Source organism: Ptychodera flava, unplaced genomic scaffold (genome assembly GCF_041260155.1).
Source record: "Ptychodera flava strain L36383 unplaced genomic scaffold, AS_Pfla_20210202 Scaffold_101__1_contigs__length_297651_pilon, whole genome shotgun sequence".
Taxonomy (NCBI): domain Eukaryota; kingdom Metazoa; phylum Hemichordata; class Enteropneusta; family Ptychoderidae; genus Ptychodera; species Ptychodera flava.
The window spans coordinates 56,562-79,814 of record NW_027248283.1 but is presented as its reverse complement, the minus strand read 5'-3'; the positions used below and the strand labels follow the sequence as shown (position 1 = coordinate 79,814).

General features: G+C 38.4%; 2 long non-coding RNA genes across 2 annotated transcripts; both read right to left on the bottom strand.

Annotated features, from left to right (window-relative positions):
- Positions 1-14,050: 14,050 nt before the first annotated feature.
- On the bottom strand, positions 14,051-18,271 carry LOC139126569 (uncharacterized). The gene is made up of 3 exons (XR_011550642.1): positions 18,252-18,271; positions 15,214-15,358; positions 14,051-14,641 (listed from the first exon to the last, which is right to left on the bottom strand). It is a non-coding gene; the product is annotated as an uncharacterized lncRNA (long non-coding RNA).
- A 28-nt stretch (positions 18,272-18,299) lies between these two features.
- LOC139126568 (uncharacterized) lies at positions 18,300-22,525 on the bottom strand. The gene is made up of 3 exons (XR_011550641.1): positions 22,380-22,525; positions 19,474-19,590; positions 18,300-18,489 (listed from the first exon to the last, which is right to left on the bottom strand). It is a non-coding gene; the product is annotated as an uncharacterized lncRNA (long non-coding RNA).
- Positions 22,526-23,253: the final 728 nt, after the last annotated feature.

Sequence of the window (23,253 nt, the reverse complement as noted above, 5' to 3'; positions counted from 1 at the left end):
TTTCCTATTCTATCTACAAATTTTCCCTGAGGGCAGCAGTATATTTGAGCTGCCTTCAGGGCAGACATACATTTCCCATCCTTACAGGACTGCATAGTGTATATCTGCCAATTTGCTCCGCGAGCAGCAATATAATCAGAGTTGCCCTCAGGGCAGACATACATTTCCTATGCTTACAGGACTGCATAATGTATATCTACCAATTTGCTCCGCGAGCAGCAATATAATCAGAGTTGCCCTCAGGGCAGACATATATTTTCTATGCTTACAGGAGTGCATTATTGCATATATACCAATCTGCCCCGAGAGCAAAAATATAATCAGACCTGCCATTAGGGGAGAAATACATTTCCCATCCTATCTACTAATCTACCCTGCGGGCAGCAATTTACATTGACGATGGAGAACATACCCTATACCTGACATTGACATCAAAATGGAGTAGTGACTACGAACGGTTAAACTATTTACACAAGTGTGACTATGCTTGCGGAAAAATTGTCTGGAGAGAGAGAGAGAGAGAGAGAGAGAGAGAGAGAGAGAGAGATTTACACAAGTTTGACTATGCATAAGATAAAATTGTCGTCACAATCTTCTAGATCTGTCAAAATGTGCTTATACACCACGATTAAATGGCGCAAAGCTTATCACATAGGTTGCTTGTATGTCGCCACGCCAGCCCGTCGTCAGTCAGTCGTCTGCCGTTTGTCTTCATGATATTTCATAATTTCTTTCAGCAAATCTCGATCCGTTTGCTTATTGAAGGAAACAATTGAAGACTTTTGTTCAGTTACTGCCGTCCTTTTTTGTCGAAGTATATTGATTTCAAACATTGTTTGGCATCAATGCCATTCACAGATAACAAAGATGCAAGGCTGTTTATCAGTTTCCCCTTTAGACAAAACACGCATTTGACATTAGACCTTACTGATATGAAGACTTGTCAAGCATAAGTAATCGTGAAATATACATTAGCAATTCCATACAACGAAAAGTATGTGCATGCTACACTTTTAACATGTTATTAACCAAATGAACAATACCGATACGATATAAAGTTACTCATTCAATTCGACGACACTCTTATCGGATGTCATTTGCATTGGTAAGTGATAAGCAGAGACAAACTCAGCAGCTTTTTTAAGTATCATACTTATGATATTTCTCTCCAATAGAAATACATGTTTACCTTCTGTGCAAATAATTATGCACAACCACGGACGGCGGCCGCAAAGTTTTCAACTTCATCTCGTATCATATTTTCGCTTTATTAACATTTGTTGAAAAAAACAGCAAGCTTGTGAGAGCGTCATAAAGTTGCAACTGGAAACAGTTGCAATCACTCAACACTTAAAGATGGCAACGGTTACAGGGAAAGGGCAGGTGGGGTCTACATGTACAGAGAATAACCAGTTAGGTGCCGTAAAATAAATTATTTGTTTGCTGTCCACTTGTGGGTAGGTTTTAGGGCGAACTCTGAAAAGCAAACACAAATCTTCTGCTCAAAAATACGGCTAATCGTTCCCTTCCGTTGTCCGCAATGACACATTCAGAGTGCCATCACGTAGCAGTGTACTTTAATGTCGCAAAAACACTGATGTTGTACGATCGTTTCATTACAAATCAGACTACCTCTCGTGAAAAGGTACATCGGCCAAAGTACGTAAAGTATACATCTGCACCTCCTGTTGTAGCGGACTTGAGTACCTAACGATCGATCGACAGTTTCAATAGTTGTTTTCTCCGTCAAAGTTTTCATGTCGGCGGAAGGGCGTGAAATTAATATTGTTTTGGTCTCCATAAAAGACGGTTCTTGTATACACTGCAAGATCCGAGGTGCAAACTTTTTATAGACTACCCCCTCGCTACGTATTTAAGTGTTGCGAGTGTAGCGAAGGCTAGGAAAAGAAGTCTAATTACAGAGAAATATATCAATGCGCAGCCTGTTTAAGATGGGACTATTTTCACATAGGGTGTCTTGTATGGAACAGTTCGATCTTCCCATCGATTTACATATCGTGAATAATTATTCCTTTCATAAGAGAAAGAAAGTTTAGAGTAGCGAAAGAGAGAGGGTCACCTGAACTTTGTTTGAAGGACCAGTGACCCCTACGAATAATATAAAAACTATACTAGGGTACGTTGGCGATGGATGAAAGCTTAAACATGATAAGTTTCAAGATATGTTGAGGTGATGTATGTAGATATTCAGTATGGAATACAGCAGTAAAGTTGTAAAAGAGCAGTCGCGTCATTACTCGCCAGAAAGATACCAATTTTGTAGCGTAGTTAAGAACGTGTAGCAAAGTGTCCAAGTCTAGGAGTAAAATTTTGTGAAAATCGCAGAAGGGGGTGTAGCGAGCGTAACGAAGTGTAGCGAGGTGTAAGGGGCTGTAAGTTGGTCACTTTTACTCGCCAGAGAGACACCAATCTTGTAGCGTAGTTAAGAACATGTAGCGAGGTGTAACCAAGTCTAGGAGTAAAATTTTGTGAAAATTGGAGAAGGGGGTAGCGAACGTAACAAAGTGTAGCGAGGTGTAAAGGGCTGTATGATGGTCACTTTTTACTCGCCAGAGAGACACCAATCTTGTAGCGTAGTTAAGAACATGTAGCGAGGTGTAACCAAGTCTAGGAGTAAAATTTTGTGAAAATTGGAGAAGGGGGTGTAGCGAGCGTAACGAAGTGTAGCAGGTGTAAGGGGCTGTAAGATGGTCACTTTTTACTCGCCAGAGAGACACCAATCTTGTAGCGTAGTTAAGAACATGTAGCGAGGTGTAACCAAGTCTAGGAGTAAAATTTTGTGAAAATTGGAGAAGGGGGTGTAGCGAGCGTAACGAAGTGTAGCGAGGTGTAAGGGGCTGTAAGATGGTCACTTTTTACTCGCCAGAGAGACACCAATCTTGTAGCGTAGTTAAGAACATGTAGCGAGGGGTAACCAGTCTAGGAGTAAAATTTTGTGAAAATTGGAGAAGGGGGTGTAGCGAGCGTAACGAAGTGTAGCGAGGTGTAAGGGGCTGTAAGATGGTCACTTTTTACTCGCCAGAGAGACACCAATCTTGTAGCGTAGTTAAGAACATGTAGCGAGGTGTAACCAAGTCTAGGAGTAAAATTTTGTGAAAATTGGAGAAGGGGGTGTAGCGAGCGTAACGAAGTGTAGCGAGGTGTAAGGGGCTGTAAGATGGTCACTTTTACTCGCCAGAGAGACACCAATCTTGTAGCGTAGTTAAGAACATGTAGCGAGGTGTAACCAAGTCTAGGAGTAAAATTTTGTGAAATTGGAGAAGGGGTGTAGCGAACGTAACGAAGTGTAGCGAGGTGTAAGGGGCTGTAAGATGGTCACTTTTTACTCGCCAGAGAGACACCAATCTTGTAGCGTAGTTAAGAACATGTAGCGAGGTGTAACCAGTCTAGGAGTAAAATTTTGTGAAAATTGGAGAAGGGGGTGTAGCGAGCGTAACGAAGTGTAGCGAGGTGTAAGGGGCTGTAAGATGGTCACTTTTTACTCGCCAGAGAGACACCAATCTTGTAGCGTAGTTAAGAACATGTAGCGAGGTGTAACCAAGTCTAGGAGTAAAATTTTGTGAAAATTGGAGAAGGGGTGTAGCGAGCGTAACGAAGTGTAGCGAGGTGTAAGGGGCTGTAAGATGGTCACTTTTTAGCAAAGTTTAACCAAGTGTGGAGAATTTAATTTTCTTGAAAATTGGAGGGAGAGGGGTTTAAGAATGTAGCTGCGTTTGCATGATGTTAATTCAAGTAATACAACAAAAAGTTACAGAGTGTTGTTAAAATGTTTACAAAATTACTCGAACATATTTAATTTGAAAAATTGTCACTTGTATAGTGCCCTGTAGCCTCTATATAGAACCTTTTTTAGATTATTCAAATAACAGAAAATTCCCCAAAACGTCATTCTTTCTTCTTCGATCAAAACCCTCGATCCTAGGTAAATTCTGTAACCTTCGTACGGAGCTATTTAACCTCGCGAAGGCATGGCACTGTGAAGCTCACCGAGCACTCGCACATGCGTAATTATTAACAAAACACTTCATATAGTACGCAAATACAAACACAGCAACTAACTTATACATCGGTAAATTGTGAAACAGATAGCCTTCCGACAGTAAGTGCATAAATTGGTTCTTAAGTATCGATGCCCTTATATTATCAGGAAGAGCATTTTCAATAAGGCATATTTTTGTCAGAAAACACTGATAGTTTCATCAAATTTGTGACATAGAGCAGCTTTTGAAAGGATATTATTGTATTATTGCTCTGTGACAGTGATTAACTTGAAGAGGATAAAATCATCAAAGTAAACCGCGTATTTAAAGAAATGGCATCTTTATCAAGAACAACAAGTGGAACTGAATTAAAGCGCAGTGGTCGTCGCACTGCGCATGCTCCTGAGGGGTCCCCCCCCCCCCCCCCCCCCCCCCGTTGACAACATATCCGAGAATGCCGCATGAGGTTACGGGTTGATTGGTATGTTTGCGATATTGTCGATAATATGGCGGCTGATTTGTCACAAGCATACCACCTTTCCAAATCTAACACGCAATAAAAGGTCAATTAATCTAAGTTAAATATCTTCTGAATATTGAACAGTAATTACACGCTGGATTGAGATCACATTTGATCATGATTTCCTTGAATCAGTTGAATGGGCCTCGCTCGAGCCATGGAGCTGAGTAAACGTCAACGCGGTGACCTTCTCCATTATCGAAGCAACAACACCTCCCTTGTGCTGCTCTGGCTTGCCGATCATGGTCTTGAGTCTAATTTTTGTGTTTAGGCATTGTGCTTGTTCCTGGTCTTCATATATATACAGTGTTGATCGATTTTAGTGATGTATTTTTACCGTGCTGTACATAGCATTGTGTACAACCAGCGTGACCGCGTGATCAAACCCATTTGTTCACTGTGACTGCGTGCAGTAAACTCGGCGACATAATGTGCAGAGTCTCTCATGTTCGTAGCCTTACATGAGTTTATAGATAGAAATACACCACTGAAGTTCGTTTCCGATCTTAATATTTTACTAGTGCATGATGTTGAGTCTTACAAAGGCGTTAACAAAGTGAGGGACCGCCCCATCTCACTCCAATTGAAGTTGGCAAGACTTATGTTTACAAACATTTATGTTTATCAACAAAAAAATCGCGCACGGGCAGCGCGACGACCACTGCGCTTTAAATTTCCTAAATACCACTCATACGTCATGAATCGGCTCTCCAATATATATTTCATTTGCAATTTACTCAAACAATGACAATGAGAATGCAACATCGACGATGGACAGAGAGACAGACACTGAACAAATTAGGAAAATACATGTACAGCTGTTTTGCAGTAAAACAACGAAACATCAAGAAGCCTCAGATCAGAGTGCCGTGCACCAAAAGATGAAACTTATAAAATCATAAACATTGCGGAAGGTGGTACACGGATCGGTATTAGCTGTTCAGTGTTTCCTTACCTGCTCAGTGTCTGTTTTCTCTGAAACAACAGCACTCATAGCTTGAAATTTAATTTTAAAGTGTACATGCAGATTTGGTCTATGACAGTTTTTCTGAGATATTAATGTTATGGCTCAAGAAATATGAAATTGAGTTCGAACAAGAAAAGAATAATAAAAAAGCCACAAGATTTGTTTACATTTTCCCAAAATATAGCCTTACTGGGTGGCAAACCTAAGTTGTTTAAGGAAAAGCCAAGTTGATCAATTGGTATACAAATAAACGTAGGGAGTGATCGCTCTATGACTTTAAAATTTTGTCATTTGTTTTTATGTTGTTGTTGTGCTAGTTTGCTGAACCAAGTTGATGACATAACTAATAGGCAATTGTACAAACATAATCCTAATAGTAATAAAAAATTCTAAAATAAGAAAGTATTTTCGCTGTAGTCTTAATGTCGTATGAGCAAACTGTCGTTGCAAACAGCATTTTCATCTTTTGGTGTCCAAAAATTTAGTTTGATCCTGAAAGGGCTGAAAACATACTCAATTCCGTACAACTTGAAATTATAAAGTGGGTTGACCATGTCAAATGAGGGAATGGAAGGGATAGGAACAGGAATACCCGTGGTGTGCCGAATATGACTCCGTTCTACGACTAGGGCGATGTTCGGCCTCTGAAATAAACCATTTCATAAACAGATTGAAATATATGTGAGATGACAGCTTTCACACCTCGGGTAGCATTCATTGATTAACCGATCGACCGGTAAGTTATATGGTTGACCAGCTTCTTTGATAATGAGTCATGCTGTCGAGCGTCTGCAATGTCGCATTTGTCGTAGAAAAGGCGATATAATCTATACAAATAGAAATTAGAAATTAGGCTAATCATCAATTTTCTTCAGGTTGATGAAGCGCGCTTTGGCCCTTTTCGAAATGAACAAGTTTTCAACGCCGGTGAAACTTTGAGAAATTGGTAAAAACTCTTGTGAAGATGGTACTTTGCGGACAGTCAGTATTTTCATATACAAATGTCATTGTAAATGATAGTTATCTTAGAAAAGTGCCTATTTTCATTGATGTTAGATAACTTTGTGTGATGCCGATCACCTTTCAAAACTGCAGGTGGGACCTTATTTCCAATTTGCCATTTTCCGACTTCCTATTTGAGTTTAGGCGTGGTCTATGCTAAGAAGAGGCGGAGCACGAGACGAGTTATCATGACAACTAGATTGATGTCTAAGCATTCCCGCGAATATTACGATTAAGCTAATCACAATTTCATGAATGTTTCACTGTACATTCCTGGCTCCTCGACACCTAATTATGAATCAGCCTATTCCCGACAGTGTACATATTTGGAAGTATATCCGATATAAATGAAAGGATTGACATGATTGAGTTGTTCATTTTCGCCACCGGTATGCTCATGCAACTTCTCCGGTGCAAAATTAATATATGAAGTTGATCAACGGGCCGCGGTCTATCATTTCGTTAAAATACTAGCGCTCCTTTCGTACCCTATTACTGTGATGAGGGAACTAATAAATTGTACATATTTTAGAAATATATTTTTTACTATAACCCAAATGGGATTCGAACCCCCACACACTCACGGCAACATCGCCTAGCTGCTAGGCCTCACACAAAACCTGTCGGCTACCGTTTCCAAGAACATTAATTTAAATAATTTTATTCAGCCACAGGAAGTTTTCCTATCTTGAAATGCCATGACGGTCAAGATATTTAACATCGGGACTGTAAAGATGTTCACCTTGACTGAGTTCCTGCTGCTCCTCCCGGTTTACGTTGAACCGTTGGCTGTCGAAATTGAGATGCCAACACTCCGCTGTTATCATCTACTGAGCGGTAATATCCACCAAAAAATCAAGTCTGCGAAAGTTGAAACATTCATTGACTTGCGGGAGGTCAGACTTGTAGTCAAAACGGATGACACCACACTAGATCCAAGCACACCTGATAGCCACCACACTGGTTGATATTATTAGTGATATATGTCAACGTCACTGTTTGGTTCAATCTGATTGGCTGTTTCGAGGTGTCCATTATTTACGTTCCGGAGGGAATTCCCAATAGACCACGCCTAAACTCTAATAGAAATTAGGATATGGTTGACTTTTGGAAAGTAAGAAAATAATCAGGTGTTAGCTAAGCTATGTTGAAATGATATGATTTTCAAATATTGAATGAAGTTTTCCAAGCAAAATTCTGATTTGCCGCAATGTACCATCCTCCCTATTTCTCACACTTTAACTTGTGGCAAAATTTAATATATTTAGAAAAAGGCTGAAATGCTCTATCTGCTCGCCTAAAATATTTTAAATCAAATTTTGATAATTACCCTTCATTTTATTTTTTTTAATTGAATAGCTACATTAGAAAATGAACTGACTGCAAAGTTCCACGGATTCGATACTCGGCGCGCTTGCCCTTTTTCTTTCTTTCGTTTAACACAATACACAGTAAACCGGCCGTTACAATTTCCATTTGCACTTTTAAATGGTTTTCAAACCTATACACTCAGAGTCTAGTCTTGCGTTTAGCCGAGCGTCGTCAGTGGGTTAGAAAAACGAAGTATGGTCTCCGTTCTTTCGAGTTGACAAGCAACCTTGCTATTTTACTTGTACAATAAAACGGCTTTTGTTCCGTTTTTTCATGTAAGATTTACACCCTCAGATACGCATTGTGTGTAAGGGATAAGGCGAATATAATATTTCGTTTCTTGCGTTATTCAAGTTGGAGGATATAGCCCCAATGTTTTCGCCCATAAAAGCGTCAATGTTTCTGTAACGTTGGCTCAAGCAACGAGTTTTCATTCATCTGTTCAACTGTCAGGACTCAATGGGTTTATTTATAGAATGAAATGCGTCTATTTCCTTTCATGGAACCTCACTTGAGATTATTCTTTTACAGAAGAGGAATAGGAGAAAGATGGAATAATGGAACTTTTAATTTCCTACTGTACTTACTTATTGTTGTACTATTACAGTATGGAAATAAACGACTGTTATACAAACTTGAGAAGAGAGCTGGGAGGGTTATATTGGTAGTACATGTTACGGTTTCTTCTCGCTTCCTTCTTTCACGTCAATGGCTATGTATGGATTTACTTATTAATTATTTTGTCGCTGTTAAGACATTTAAAATAATGAATGATTTTTCACGTGATTATTTACAGTTTCCACGTTTTTAGATGTATCACTTCAATACTCGGAGTTCTGGCAACGCTGATTTGTACATTCCAACTTTCAGACAGCAGCAAGATATGTAGTTTGTATAACGTACTTCTACAATCGGATATAGTATTCCTTCATCTATATAGGAATACCGAAAGTTTGTCACAGTTCAAAGCGCAGTTACGTAGTTTTAGATAAGTTTAAGAAAAAAGGCTTCGATTAGATTTCATTTGTTATTGTTAACTTTCGTATTTATATTAAATAAAGTCAAATTTTGTATTTTCCTTATCTTAGCACTCGGAAGTCTCTGATGTAAATTATGATTTCAAATGGCAGAAAATGTAAAATATGTAAACTATTTACAACCTTTATACACATAAACATCGATCTCGTCATCCCTGAGAGAGAGAGAGAGAGAGAGAGAGAGAGAGAGAGAGAGAGAGAGAGAGAGAGAGAGAGAGTCGAAAAACCTATGGAATATACTTCTTGGAGACCAAACCTGCTAAAATCACCTTCAGCTTTGCTATTTCAATACCAAATACAGTTTTAAATTACCATATAAAATGCTTACTAAATAACCACATTGTATACTCTATGTTCCTGAAGGTATAAAATAAGAACAATTTTTTTCACAGTATTTATTAATTTTATTCACGTCATCACAATCTGAATATATAATGGTACTGCACTCAATGGAACTTTCATGCCAAATTTCAACCAGCATCGGAAGTGATTGTTGTAGGGATATTTTTACCAAGATCGACAAAGAAAAATAATAAAAATATCAGAATTGTTTATCTCATTCTAACATGCAATGTATGTATGAGAACATTTGTAGGGATTTGCAAACCTAATTTCCAATCAATACAACGAACTATTTCTGTATTTTTTCCCGTCAAAATTCCGAAAAAAACTTCACAAAAACACAAAATTGAAGATATTTCTCTGAAGCTAGAGCCTCTTATGTTATATAGAGAACTTTTTGTGACATATGTGTTGATGGAGGAGGACATCTTTGACAACCATTGCAGGCTAGCCTGACCAAAATAGCAAAAATAGCTGCAAAAATACTTGATTACATATGTCATCATAATTTTGACATATTAAATTAAGATCATCCATGGGAATATGTCTACTGAATATCAAAGTTATCAGACGAGTACTTTTTGAGAAACAATTATTTAAACCAAAAATGACAAAAATTTTCCCCAAAATACAAAATTGTGGATATCATCAGACTTTCAATACATCACATTTCGATAAAGCTTATGAACCATTATACAAAATATCAAAGATATCATATGAGTAGTTTTTTGACCCAAAATTTGGAGAAAATCCCCGAATATTACCAACAAGAGAATTTCACTACAATTTTGATAAACTTGACTATAGTCATCCCATGGAACATGGATACCAACTTTCAAAGCAATCGGACAAGCCGTCTCAGGGAAAATTTTTTGACTAAACACTGAAAAAAAAACAAGTCATTGACAATGACATAGTCCCCACTTGTAAAAGGAGTATTAGTCTTGATGGGGCAGGGGAATGGGGTCATTAAGAAGTATCACTGTGGTGTATATGCTGAGATCTAGTGGCACATAGGTCTATGTCGTTGTTCCAATTTGAAATACATGAGGCATGTCTAAGTTGTGGTTCTAAATCGGGAAAAAGATAAGACCTCTAGCTGTATTGGCCAGCCAAGAAATACATATGTGCATAATAAATGAGGTACAAGATGTGACACCTGAAGGTCTAACATCCTATCAAAATTGAGGGTATAGAACTTGCAGTTACTGAGTTATGCATATATATATATATATATATATATATATATATATATATATATATATATATATATATATATATATATATATATATATATATATATATATATATATATTTATATGTGTGTGTGTGTGTATGTATAACCAAGGTCAAAGGTCATCGAGGTCACGTGACATTTTCAAAAAAAATTGTATTGCTAATTAATCCCTACATAACAAAAATCAGACCTCTAGCTCTATTGGCTCGCTCAAAATTAGATATGTGCATAATTAATGAGGAACAATATGTGGCGTCATAAGGTGTCCCATCATACCATATATGAAAGGTTTAGCACTTGTGGTTACCGAGTTATGGACAAATATGTATATTTGAGGTCAAAGGTCACGTGACATTTTGTCAAAGCGTATGAGATATCTGCATGAACGGATGGACTCACATGGATGGACTAACGGACTGACATGACCCAATCTATGAGCCCCCTGGACTTTATCTGTGGGGACTAAAAACTGTGTCACTGCATCCTTTTTGCAATATGAATACGATGAGAAACTAAATTTTTATTTTTCTTGGCCTTATACATGGGAGTCTATGGACTGCCTTATACATGGGAGTCTATGGACTGCCTTTACATGGGAGTCTATGGACTGCCTTATACATGGAGTCTATGGACTTCCTTATACATGGGAGTCTATGGACTGCCTTACACATGGGAGTCTATGGACTGCCTTAACATGGGAGTCTATGGACTGCCTTATACATGGGAGTCTATGGAGGTGAAAACTAAAAAGTCCTCTAACACGGCCAAATTGATCGCATTGTGAAACAAATCAACGTGCATCTGTATGAGGTAGAGTACTATCCTTTTACCAAGTTTGAACGAAATCGCTCCAGGCGTCTCTGAGATATCTGCGTGAACGAAAAAAGTCATAAAATATGCAAATGAGCAATTAATTAATAAGCCACACCCACCAAAATCTAATCAGATCTAAGTCTCATCATGATAATACCAAATACCAAATTGCATGACATTGGACCTAAGGGTTCTTAAGTTATGAGTGGAACAAAATCTGTCTACGGACGGACGGACGGACGGACGGACGGACAGACGGACGGACAGACGGATGGACGGACAGACGGACACACACACAGACATTGTGGCGACATAGGACACCTTTGGTGCTTCGCACCACGGTGTCCCATAACAAAATGGCTGTCATGCCGGCATATTGGATCATTTCGTGAAACAAATTGACGTGCATATGTATGATATAGGTCAATGTCCTTGTACCAACTTTGAATAAAATCGGTTGAGATGTGCCTGAGTTATGGCTCTGCACATAAAAAAATCGTAACAAAATGGCCGCATGGCAGCCATATTGGATCATATCACAAAACAAATCAATTTGCATATGTATGATTTATGAAGTAATCCTTGTACCAAGTGTGAGTGAAATCGCTCCAGGCATCTCTGAGATATCTGCGTGAATGGACGCACGCATGCATGGACAGACGGATGCACGGACATGGCCAAACCTATAAGTCCCCCGGACGGTGTCCATGGGGACTAAAAAAATGACAAGAATTGCCTCAAAATACAAATTTGCATATTTCACTAAAATTTGAACAATTAACCTAACTGAGGTCACCCCAAGTGAAATGCATATAAAATTTCAAAGCAATCAGATAAGCAACTTCAGAGAAATAGATTTTGTGACCAAAAACAGCAAAAAATACCTAAAATATAGAAATATGCAAATTCTGCACGAGTATCAAATTTCAAAGCAACCAGACAATTTATGTGATTTCAGAGAAGAGCGCAATTGTGATGGATGACGGACGGACGGATGATGGACGGAGGGAGAGATGGGCAATGACGTAAAATCAGCCCATTTGATAAGCTCCGCATTGCTGACAGCAGAGCTAAAAGGCTGACAAACAACAATACATATCCACTCATTAGATTAGCTCTGCTTTGCTGATAGTGAAGCTTAAAAGCAAATTCACCCCCAAAAATGCTAAAAGTTGACGGATGACCAACAACAACACACACCTACCAGGGTACACAAGATAGGCTCATTCACACTAACTGCAGAGCTAAAATAGAAAACAGTTTGATTCCCTGTCTGTTCTTTTAAAGTTATATCCATTAGAATACAAATAAACAAGTGATGATTCGATTACATATATAAATCTCTATTTTTCATAAGCTTGTCTGACTGCTAAAGGTGAATTTTGTTGAAATATTTTCACTTATTGCAACATACACCTTCGAGAAAATGGGACAGGCAACTGCTGTGGTTTCTTTGTGTAATCTTAGTAATATTGAAATATATTAAGTTATTTGCCAAGCGGTCCCAACAACAATACTTGGTACTTAACATTGAATCTCATGAACGATCAAACTGATGTTCTGAATATGTACACTTTGCTCTGGCATAGCGCGTTGCGAGTAATGAGGGTCGATGATTGCAAGCAATAGTTTTTATCTCCAAAGCCACCTTCAGATGTAGTTTTGAGCTTTTTTTCTTGATGATGGAATGTGACTTGGTGTGCTGTATTCATAAGTTAGTCCCATTTGCAATAATCTGCAACATTCTCTGTATCCTTTTGTCCACAAGTTGACATTGCCTGAAATCCATATCGCACAAGCTTGAAGATATATCTCCTAGGGAGCCATCATTAGTTACAGCCTGGGGTCAGATGAATGTGAAGGGGTCACCCAAATATTGAAAGCTATAAGGGGGGTTATTCAAAATGTTGAGAGAAAGAAGGGGGGTTATTCAATTTTTGGTGCAAATGTATTGAAACACCTCTCAGATTGCCTAACTCTCAGATTGCCTACTTCACACATCAATTTCTACAAATTTTTACTCAGTAAAATTACACATTGAAAATACCTCTTAGATTACACCAAACTGCACCAACGCACACTACAATTTCTCAAACTTTTCCATGCAAGGGAGGGGAGCAAGCCAAGCGGACACTTTCCCCATCAGCCCTGCATGTTCTTCAATCTGTACTTTCAAAGTCTACCCTGTCGGATATCCTAGTGAGGACCCTGTTATGATACCCATACATACAACAAAACTGTATGTGGTTGTATACTGGTTATAGTGTGACCTTTGACATCTATGTTTTGTTGTGACTTTGAATTTCATTTTGTTGGTTTCACCTTGTTCAACCGTCATGAGATAACCAATGATTATCTCGCAGGGTACACAAGGATTTGAATGGTCTTTCCTCTTGCTGTATTTATGTAAATTGTAGAAATACATGTATTGAAATTTAACTTTTCAAATTGAGTGTGGGGGTCAGTCAAAATTTCCATGTAAGGGAGGGGGGGTTACTCAAATTCATCATGGTTTGGGGGGGTACTCAAAATTAGAGTTTCCGACGAAATTCCTCCAACATCTCCTCTCCGACCTGTACTCCGTAAATAATGACAGCTCCCCATGAAATTTGGGCTCCAGTTGCTGTAATTTTTTGATGAATTTTTCACAATTTCTTTTGATATCAACTCCAGTTTTTCGTTCTTCTTCTGGAAGCTCATTGGGAAACAAAGTGTATCATACATGTGCACATTGCAATGTTATTGACAAGTACGGTATATGTAAATCTGGGTCCTGATTGACATGTACACCCTCTGGAGCAGAAAAAGAAGTTATAATGGAATGTTTATAAACAATCATCACAAGTGACAACTAGCTACAGGTCCGTTAATATACTACAGAGATCACCATGATACTGAGGGGAGGCATGAAATAATAATTGTCTTTTCTCAGTGCTCTGCAAGTTGAATTTTTCCTCTCTATGAGCTGGATATATAATTATATAATTATATATCCAGGTATATAATTATATACCTTCAACAGTTCTGTACTAGCTGTATCTGATGATGCTTAGTATTGAGGTTTTGTCTGTTAAGTTGGCCACTCTTTATCTGTGGTAGGTGCTATGGTTTAGGAGCCTCTGATCCTAACATACACAAATCTGTGTGCTGAGCAGTGTAAGGGTGCACGTCTCTCCACCATACTGACTAATAGGAAATCCTCTACCAAATGGAGGTGCAATCCCACTGTCTTCATCTTGAGACAACTGTCCCTGGTGGTTGGTTCCTTTCTTTGAATGGTAAAATGCTGCCTTATAGTCGGTTTTGGATTTATCCTGCTTCCTCTTCTGCATCGATATACACACCTGTTCCCTAACATAGTAATAATAATAAACTCATGGAAGATAATCATGGACAAATCATGGAAGATAATAATTTCTCTTCACAAAAAGTTAGTTTATTTGTGTGTCACATATCCAAGAATTCTTGTGTAAAAAGAACAAATAAATTTATTTTTCTCTCCGCTATATGCATGTTTCTCTAACCTAGACATCTAAACCATACTTTTTCCTTCTTGCTCATGTCATATGTAATACAATGTAGATTGGCAACAACCAATGTCCTGCACAGTTTAAGAATGAGGATTGCTGTCACATGCATGTTGTGTATAATTCAGGATGAATTAGTGTAAAACTGATGTACCTACATAGTTGCAGCTGGCAATGTCAATTAAAATACAGAAATGTATCACTAATATTTTTGTGAACCTGTGATTCTAAATAGTATTCTTGTAATTGTAAACATGCTAAACATGTGTATAGCTATAAAGACAACTAACATAAAAACACTTTGTGCAAGTTACAAGATACCAGTTCCAGCACATCTTTGCAACAGCCACTTGTGTATATATATACTGTGGTGCAAGGACTAAAATGGAAATTTACCTGTTGTTTGATCATTTCCATTCATCTTTCGTAATAATGTCATGATCCAAGTCCAATCCAAAGCCTTCCACTTTGTCTTTAATGCTCTTTGTCAAGGTCAATGGTATTTCTCATCCTTGATATTGCGCAGCATGCACTGCTGATCCTGAATTGTAAACACATAGACTCGTGATTACTTATAACTCTTTAAATAACAATGATAACCGGAATGATTAAAATACATTTGGTGATGGGATGTACTACAATGAATTGCAAACACTCTGTATGTCCTTAACCCTAATGATGATAAGCATTAGACACATGTAAACATTCTAAATCACGTGTGCATACCAGATGTATTCTCTCATTGGAATATACTTCATCATAACAGTTTTATGGATCCTACGAATGAAGCTACATGTATTGAATGTCTAGTCATGTGCATTTATCATATCATCTGCATTTCACTAGGCAATTCATAGAGTGCCAAGTGGCAAGAAAATTTTTTAGCAAATTCAGCTAAATAAGAGAAAATAACTTTACCAAAAATGTGTAAGCCATGATTATCACAACAAAGTTACTGATTAAATAGTATGGTAGAGGTGTAATACATTTGATCTACTCAAGAGGGTATTTTAAAAAAAGGACTACAAATGTGTATGACAACAGCAGTGTTTCCGCTGCCATTCGCAAGAGCGTGAAATGGCAAATGAAATGTCTGCAGATTGGGAAATATTTTTCAACTATCGTTCGCCAAACTGGTCTGTGCTATTTTTCAGGGGGCTGATCGAGAGTGCAGTTAAAGCCGCACTTTTCAATCCCAGGTTCTCGCATTAGTGGAGTTCTTCTCCAAGTCAAACACTTGGCCAGTACGATGTTTGATTTCTATAACATTAATTACACAAACTGATCTCAACCTTTTATCACCTTTTGCTAATCCTGCAAACAGAGTTTATACAAGCGTTTGATTGACGGTCAGTTTAAATCGCCAACAGTCACAACAAACACTCGAATTTCCTAAAAAATTGTCTTCTAGTCGCGTTAGACTTTTAATATAACCACAGAGTCCGATCGGCAGCAACTTCACGCTCACCGCTTGGCAGTCTGTCTGCCTTCTTGTGGCGGGGAAAACTAAAAAGTGGCATTTTCTGGAGCGTGTAACCTTGTGTTGACTGTTTGCTGTCCACTAACACAATGAACGCTGCTATAGCTTTGCGTCCTTTTAAAGGGAGGCTCCACCTTTAAAAGGCAGAGAGATTTTTCAACATCCCTGGCTGGTCATTCTTCCTTGCTTTAGTGTGCAGTCTCAGAAAACTATTATAATCAGTAACTTATGAAGTGATATGCCATGCTTTCAGATGGCTGCATGCAATGACCTTGTTATTTTATGACAAGTGCTTTGTAAACAATGCTTTAACATAGTCAGGAAATACTGATTGCAGTGTATTTTCAAAAACTAAGCAGACAACAGCAGCCAATGACAGCAAGGGTGGTGAATAAAATGAAACCAGTGTTTCAAAAACGTCACCGTAGGACACTACTGCAGCAAACTCAGAGGCAGCTATTAATGAGCACAGTGTGGTAAACTGTCAATTGGATGACGTCCTGAGCCAAACTTCATGCAAATGTTATAACCTATGCAAATACAATGACCCAGGCCTATCCACAAAACAATTACTCAGCATCGCAGGTGACTCTGGACTATCCAGAATACACATACAGGTACCTGCTATGGAAGATGACCCAGGCCTATCCTGAATACAATACAGGTACACATTTTTGAAAATGACCTGGGCCTATCCTGAATACGATACAGGTACAGACTGTTTGTATTAATGATAGGCCTTAGTCATCTCCCATTTTGTATTCTATATAGGCCAGCTGATTCATCATACATGTACATACTGTGTGCATGTATGTGTATTGGCTTAGGCCATCCTCCATTGCATATATTATGTGTATTGTGGATATATATCTGTGCCATCTTCCATACCATGTGAATGCATTTGGATTGAGGATAGGCCCGGGTTATCTTCCATACTGTGTACATGTATTTGTGGATATAGGCAGGGGTCACCTCCTGCCATGATGTGTACACGTACTGAGTAACACTGTATTGTGGATAGGCATTGGTCATAATATTTGCATGAAGATATGCCCAGGATGTTGTCCTGTTGAATGTTTACTACGCTGAACAACAAAGCAGCACACTGCGACATGCTAAGTTGTGTTCGAGTACAATTAAGCAAAAAAGATAATTGCACAGGTTGTCCGCAGAGTTGCAGGGTAGTAGTAGTTACAAAAAAGAAAGTGTACCAGGAATAGTTTGTTGAATTTCCATGACTAGTGTTTTAATAAGAGAAGAGTCAGCTTTTTTTTCTGTAAGACATATAAAGTGGCCAGACAGGATATTTTAAAATACATGTATACACCCAGTTTGATTTTGAAACTATTAAGCATTTACTGCTTGGAGTACACCTTCTTTAAGTGAACAGTTGGTTTAATAATCAGACTCTGTGATTGGAGAACTGAAAGCACTTGATGATTGAGGCAGAAGCTATGGATCTTTCAAAGGAAACATCTTGAAGTTACCCTGTCAATGATGCAATACTTGTAATACATCTTGATACATTTACAAAAGTGCAAAATTAAGTCACATAAGTGTGTGGCACACAGGAAATAAAATTTGTTGTGAATGTTATTAAGAAAGCAGTTTGTTCCATAAAAAATAGTTGTTTATTTTCATTGCCACTAATTATCAGTCGGTCAGGATGAGTCCTACTTAAATTTTTAAATCACAAATGTCCAATGGACCTGGTAATGTATTACCTTGAATAGAAATGATTATTGGACCAGTTTAATGTCATCTTGCCACTGTAGCAACTGATAGGACCCACCTGAGTATATATATACAAATGTCAGTTGGATAAAAATCATAAATGCAATTACATGTAATTTTGATGGCTATAGTTCTGGCTAATCAATTTTGGTCTCAATTAGCCAGAATGGTTTAAAGGAAAATTTACCCAGTGGAAACACTGAACAGTGTAAGTACAAACCTGTGCCACAGCAAGGACCATTGTCTTAGGAAAATAAATATTTGATGAAAGATTCCCTCAATTCCACAGGTTTTTGCTCTGCATTGATGACAACACCATCATCTCTGTTCAGTGTTGGCTCTCTGCATAGCCACACACTGTGTATTTCCTTTGCAATGGAGGATGGTATTGTCACTATGTTGCTTTTCACCTGGTTGTCATTGCCCAGTATGCACTGCCTCAGCAAGGGATCTTGAATCTGATTGGTGAAAAGAAACATTAACTTGAATCATGCAATGTAAATATTATCTCCTGCAAATTGCTGACATTAGTTTACATCAGTTCATTCTAAAACATGGCTTTTTATATGCAAGATAAGACAACTTGATTGTTTATGACTTCTGTAATTTTAATTAAACCTTTCATCACTGGTATAACTTTGCCCTAAACCCATTGTAATCACTGGTGATTGTGGACCTTTTTAAAGGAAACAGGTACATAATGTAGGTCAAGACGTGTATTCAAGCAAGTAGCAATATCTTTATATATTTATTTCAAAGAAAGACCAACAGGAACAAGTCACATTAACAGGCTCCATAAAATAAACATAATAATATGAATGCATGAAGTACAATAAACAATAAACAACAAACAACAAACTATATGAAACCATTAAAATGTACAAATTTGAGCATGGCATTCTGACCAAGCATCTGAAACTTTGACAAGATAAAGTGTTGTCAATGGCAGGGTTGGAAATGCACGATTCATTTAAAGTAGCCATACATCTTTGAAGAGCCAAGTACCTAAAAACATCGAGTTTTATACTGCGAGTTCTTGTACATGTAGTTTACTGAGAAACATCAAAATTAATATGAAACATGATTGGGACAATCATACATATTATTCACATATTTGTATAAAAATATAAATAATCTCCAATGATAAAGAGGCTAAAGGTTAAAACGCTTGCAGAATTATCCATAATTATTTCAGCTGTAAGGATGCTATGTTTGAAACAGAAGAACTTCATGAATTTCATTTGCACTTGCTCTATTTTGTCCTGTTGTCACACTACAGACGCATATTCTGAAATACTTACATGTATTAAAGTTACGTAGAGAGCATTGAGGGAGTTGATGTTGAAGAAAGTATTACAATTCCGCCAAATAAAACCGAGCATGTGAAAAGCTTAACTGATAACGAACGAGACATGTGCAGGAAATTGAAAATCAAATCTTACCTGATGAAGGATTTTGTCAAAGAGCAGTTATCAATCTTTTGATTCTTGTTCCTTCTAAGTTTCACATACATGTACCTCTGAGGCTTTACGACCAGGTTACGCGAGGTATACTAACAGCTGTAGGCAAATGTCAACGAATACAATGAATTAGAATCTTGCAGATAGTCCTATTTCTCACCGTCTGTACAATGGGTACTCAACTTTCTAATCATAGAAGCTATGATATATGGGTCAAAAGATCAGTAAAATCATACACTCATTCATTATGTATTACCATGCTATAGACATCTCATTTAATTGGTGGAGCAAAACCATGTGACTGACCACAAATACACAGTAATGGTTTGTTTTGATGTCCATGAATATAAATAATGCTGCTAACATTGTGACTTTTCATCAAAAATGTAAATTGTCAATTGTACAAAGATCATAATCAATCACAAAAACAAATGAAGCACTTGTGGCCCAAGTTATACATTTTTTTAAAAATCTCCAGATTTGACAAATTTTTAGGGTGGCCATGACTGTGCATTGCTTATTACATGCCTTGATGTGAGTGCAAATCAATGAATTGATTTGAAAGGAACATCCGGGGAGTTAGGGGGTCGGTGAACGACGTACTGACTGGTTTCCATGGTTACCAAGGCCAGTGAAGCCCTACAATGTTTTCGACATCTAAGTAGACCCTGAATGATAGATGTAAAATATACATGTGCACACTTCTATTTTGACTTTCGTTAAAATCCGTTTGATGCTGGTCAATAATGTAAAACTGTTTGAAAATGTCCAGCATATACAACAGGGAAAGCAAGTGCATAGATAACTGATTGTAATACAAACAGAAACTACAATAGCAACAAGTACTGGAAAACCTTAAAGTATAGAAGCGGCATCTTTATTTTACTGATAAAGAGCTAATAAACCACGGGGTGCTTGGTTTAGATATGAGAAGTCTCCTTGCCAAACGTAAATATAAGAAATCGACTTGGCATGGACTTTTCTGAAGACAGTACCATTTAACGCCACCCTGCTGAGATTTCTTACTGACAGCGACAAAGTATAGATAAACAAGGCGAAGTTAGACTACATATTAATTACTATTAGTGTTTGTATTACAATCAGTTACCTATGCACTTGCTTTGCCGCGGTTGTAACTACATGTCATACAGCATTTATAACCAGAGGCATGTAATAAAAATATTGTTGCCTGAATACATGGGTTATGTGCCCTCGCAGCAGGAAACGATTTGCCATCCTGGTGTCTGGCAAATTGTCACCTGTTCTCTGGCACATAAACCCATGTATTCAGGCAATATTGCACAAGTTCTGGGGCTCGTTGTCTTTCACATGGGAAATTTTTGTAAATATTGATGATTTTCTAGGGTTTGTTGGAATATCATGGAAATAACAGGCTCTGCCCCGACCATTAACGTTTATCTATAGGCTTTGGCAAGACTGAAAGCCAAAATAAGCTTGCTCGCTAAGCCTTGTAAATTCTTGACTTTCCTCTCGCCCTTGGCCATAAATGAATAATAATGGTCAGAGCATCACCCATTATTTCTATAACATTAATTACATTAATCATTAATTAATATTGTTAAAATATCTGTGATAAGGGCATTTATGTACAAGAAATTAAATTTTGGAATTTCACCAAATGCACTACATGGATTATATGTGGCCTCTGTTCATTTACCTGCCAGCCTTTCCCCTGAACCGGAAGTTTACAAGGTCCCGTTCGATTGATTTCCCTGAACGCTACATGTAAACAATAATTGTAGAGCGGACTTTCAGACCTTCAGAATGAAAATGATTATCAAATCTGTGACTCCATGAAAGTTAAATATGCAATAATTTGCAAAGTTAAATATTAACTATGCACACACCGGAGTTTTTATACACCAGTTTAGCATGGAGCTAGAAATGGTGTATTTGTTCCTAGCTCCATGAGTGTATAGGTAAGGAAACTGTGAACACACACTCATGCTTACGATCCATGATACTGTACAGCATGTAAACCATTTTACTTGACAAAAATTTCGTCAGTGCATGCACTGTCCGAACATAAAGCATACGGGCTCGGCACAGCTGCTTCCGATCCCGTGAGAACAAGCTTGATCTCACCATGGAGGTAATCTCTCGTTCTACCTCCATGATCTCACAGTGTGACCTCTATCCCTCCTGGCCGCTGATGCCATATCGTTTTAATCAAACATCTCTGTACAGTACACTGAATCGCCAGCGTATGTAATGCAATTCAGCTCCCGTACGTATGTACGTGTACGTGTTCCACATATGAAAAAAATCTAAGACACGAACACGAAAAAAGAACGTGAGTGACTATAAACAAGTACACTACGTAGCCCTGCGTACAGGTCTGTATTCCCGGCGTTACGGCCTCCGCCACGCCTGAGACCTGTACGCATGGCGATACTTATACAGTGAATCATCAGGTTACCTCAGCTGACGAAAGGGGTAAAAACCCCAGCTCTGCGTGGCAGCAGGGCAATGTTTTACCGGCGTTATAACGGCGGGAGGCCGTATAACCCCGGTAAAAACACAGTCCTGCCACGCACAGCTAATATACCCATGCCATGAATAACCTGCGGTTTTGTGCAACGTTCACTCTTTCGATCCTCGGCGGTTCTAGCGTATGACCATATGTTGACACAACTGTCACACCACATATGATCGACTATACACCGAAATCAGTGCAATGAATATATCAAATTCAGTCAATTCGAGTATAATATGATCGAGCGTACCTCTGCGTGGCAGGGCTGTAAGTGTGTTCACCGTCCCTCCACCCACGAGGGAGGGGCGGTGGTGTGTTGAACACACAGTCGACTCGTGGCACGCACGCACAGCTACTAACATATTTTAATTGGCAGTACAGAAGTACTTACGTGGGAGGATGGACTTCACAACTCGAGCAAATAAGTTATCATCAGAGCTGTTACCCTACAACGGTGAGACTTGGCTTGAGTACGATGTAGCCTATACGGCGCCGCGTTGAGTTAACTTTCGCCGAGGCCAAGGGTTTCATTCTGCCTCCACAGTAACGGTCACCGCGCCGACCGTGTGTGGTCAGCGAAACATAGGTCCGCTTTACACATGTATATCCTTCCATGACAAGCAATCAAGTACGCCATTCTCAGCTTTATTTCGACAATACGTCAACGAAACTGAATGTTCAAATTTTACAGAATGCTTTATACAATACAAACCAACACTTCTAACAAATTAAGCTTCAATTGTAGTGTTAATTTAGCTTCGCTACACTTCGCGACACTTGTTCTCATTTGCATACAACTTTGTATATCGCTTCTTGCACTAGATGGGTTCTTGACTGGTTTGGCTTCAAATAAAGAAGGGACTGAATTCCTATCAACATTTCCGCAATCCGCGATTGATCACGATATCGAATCTTCACTGGGACAGGCAGGTACAGTGAAATGTTCGTTGTTGAATGCTCCAAATGGTTCGTATGCGGGCGAGAGGAAAGCCAAATCAACGGGCCCGGCAAGCCTCGCCCGTTAATGTTTGGTTTTCCTCTCGCCCTTGCCTATAAATAAACGTTACTGGTCAGCGCGTCGCCCGTTATTTCTATATTTTAGTATGCAATAGTACGGAAGCGTATTCGTGCCATTTTTTGTAAGAAAAAAAAATTAAAAATCTCGTAATTACGAGTTTTTGATTCTCGTAATTACGAGTTTTTGATTCTCGTAATTACGAGTTTTTGATTCTCGTAATTACGAGTTTTCAATTCTCGTAATTACG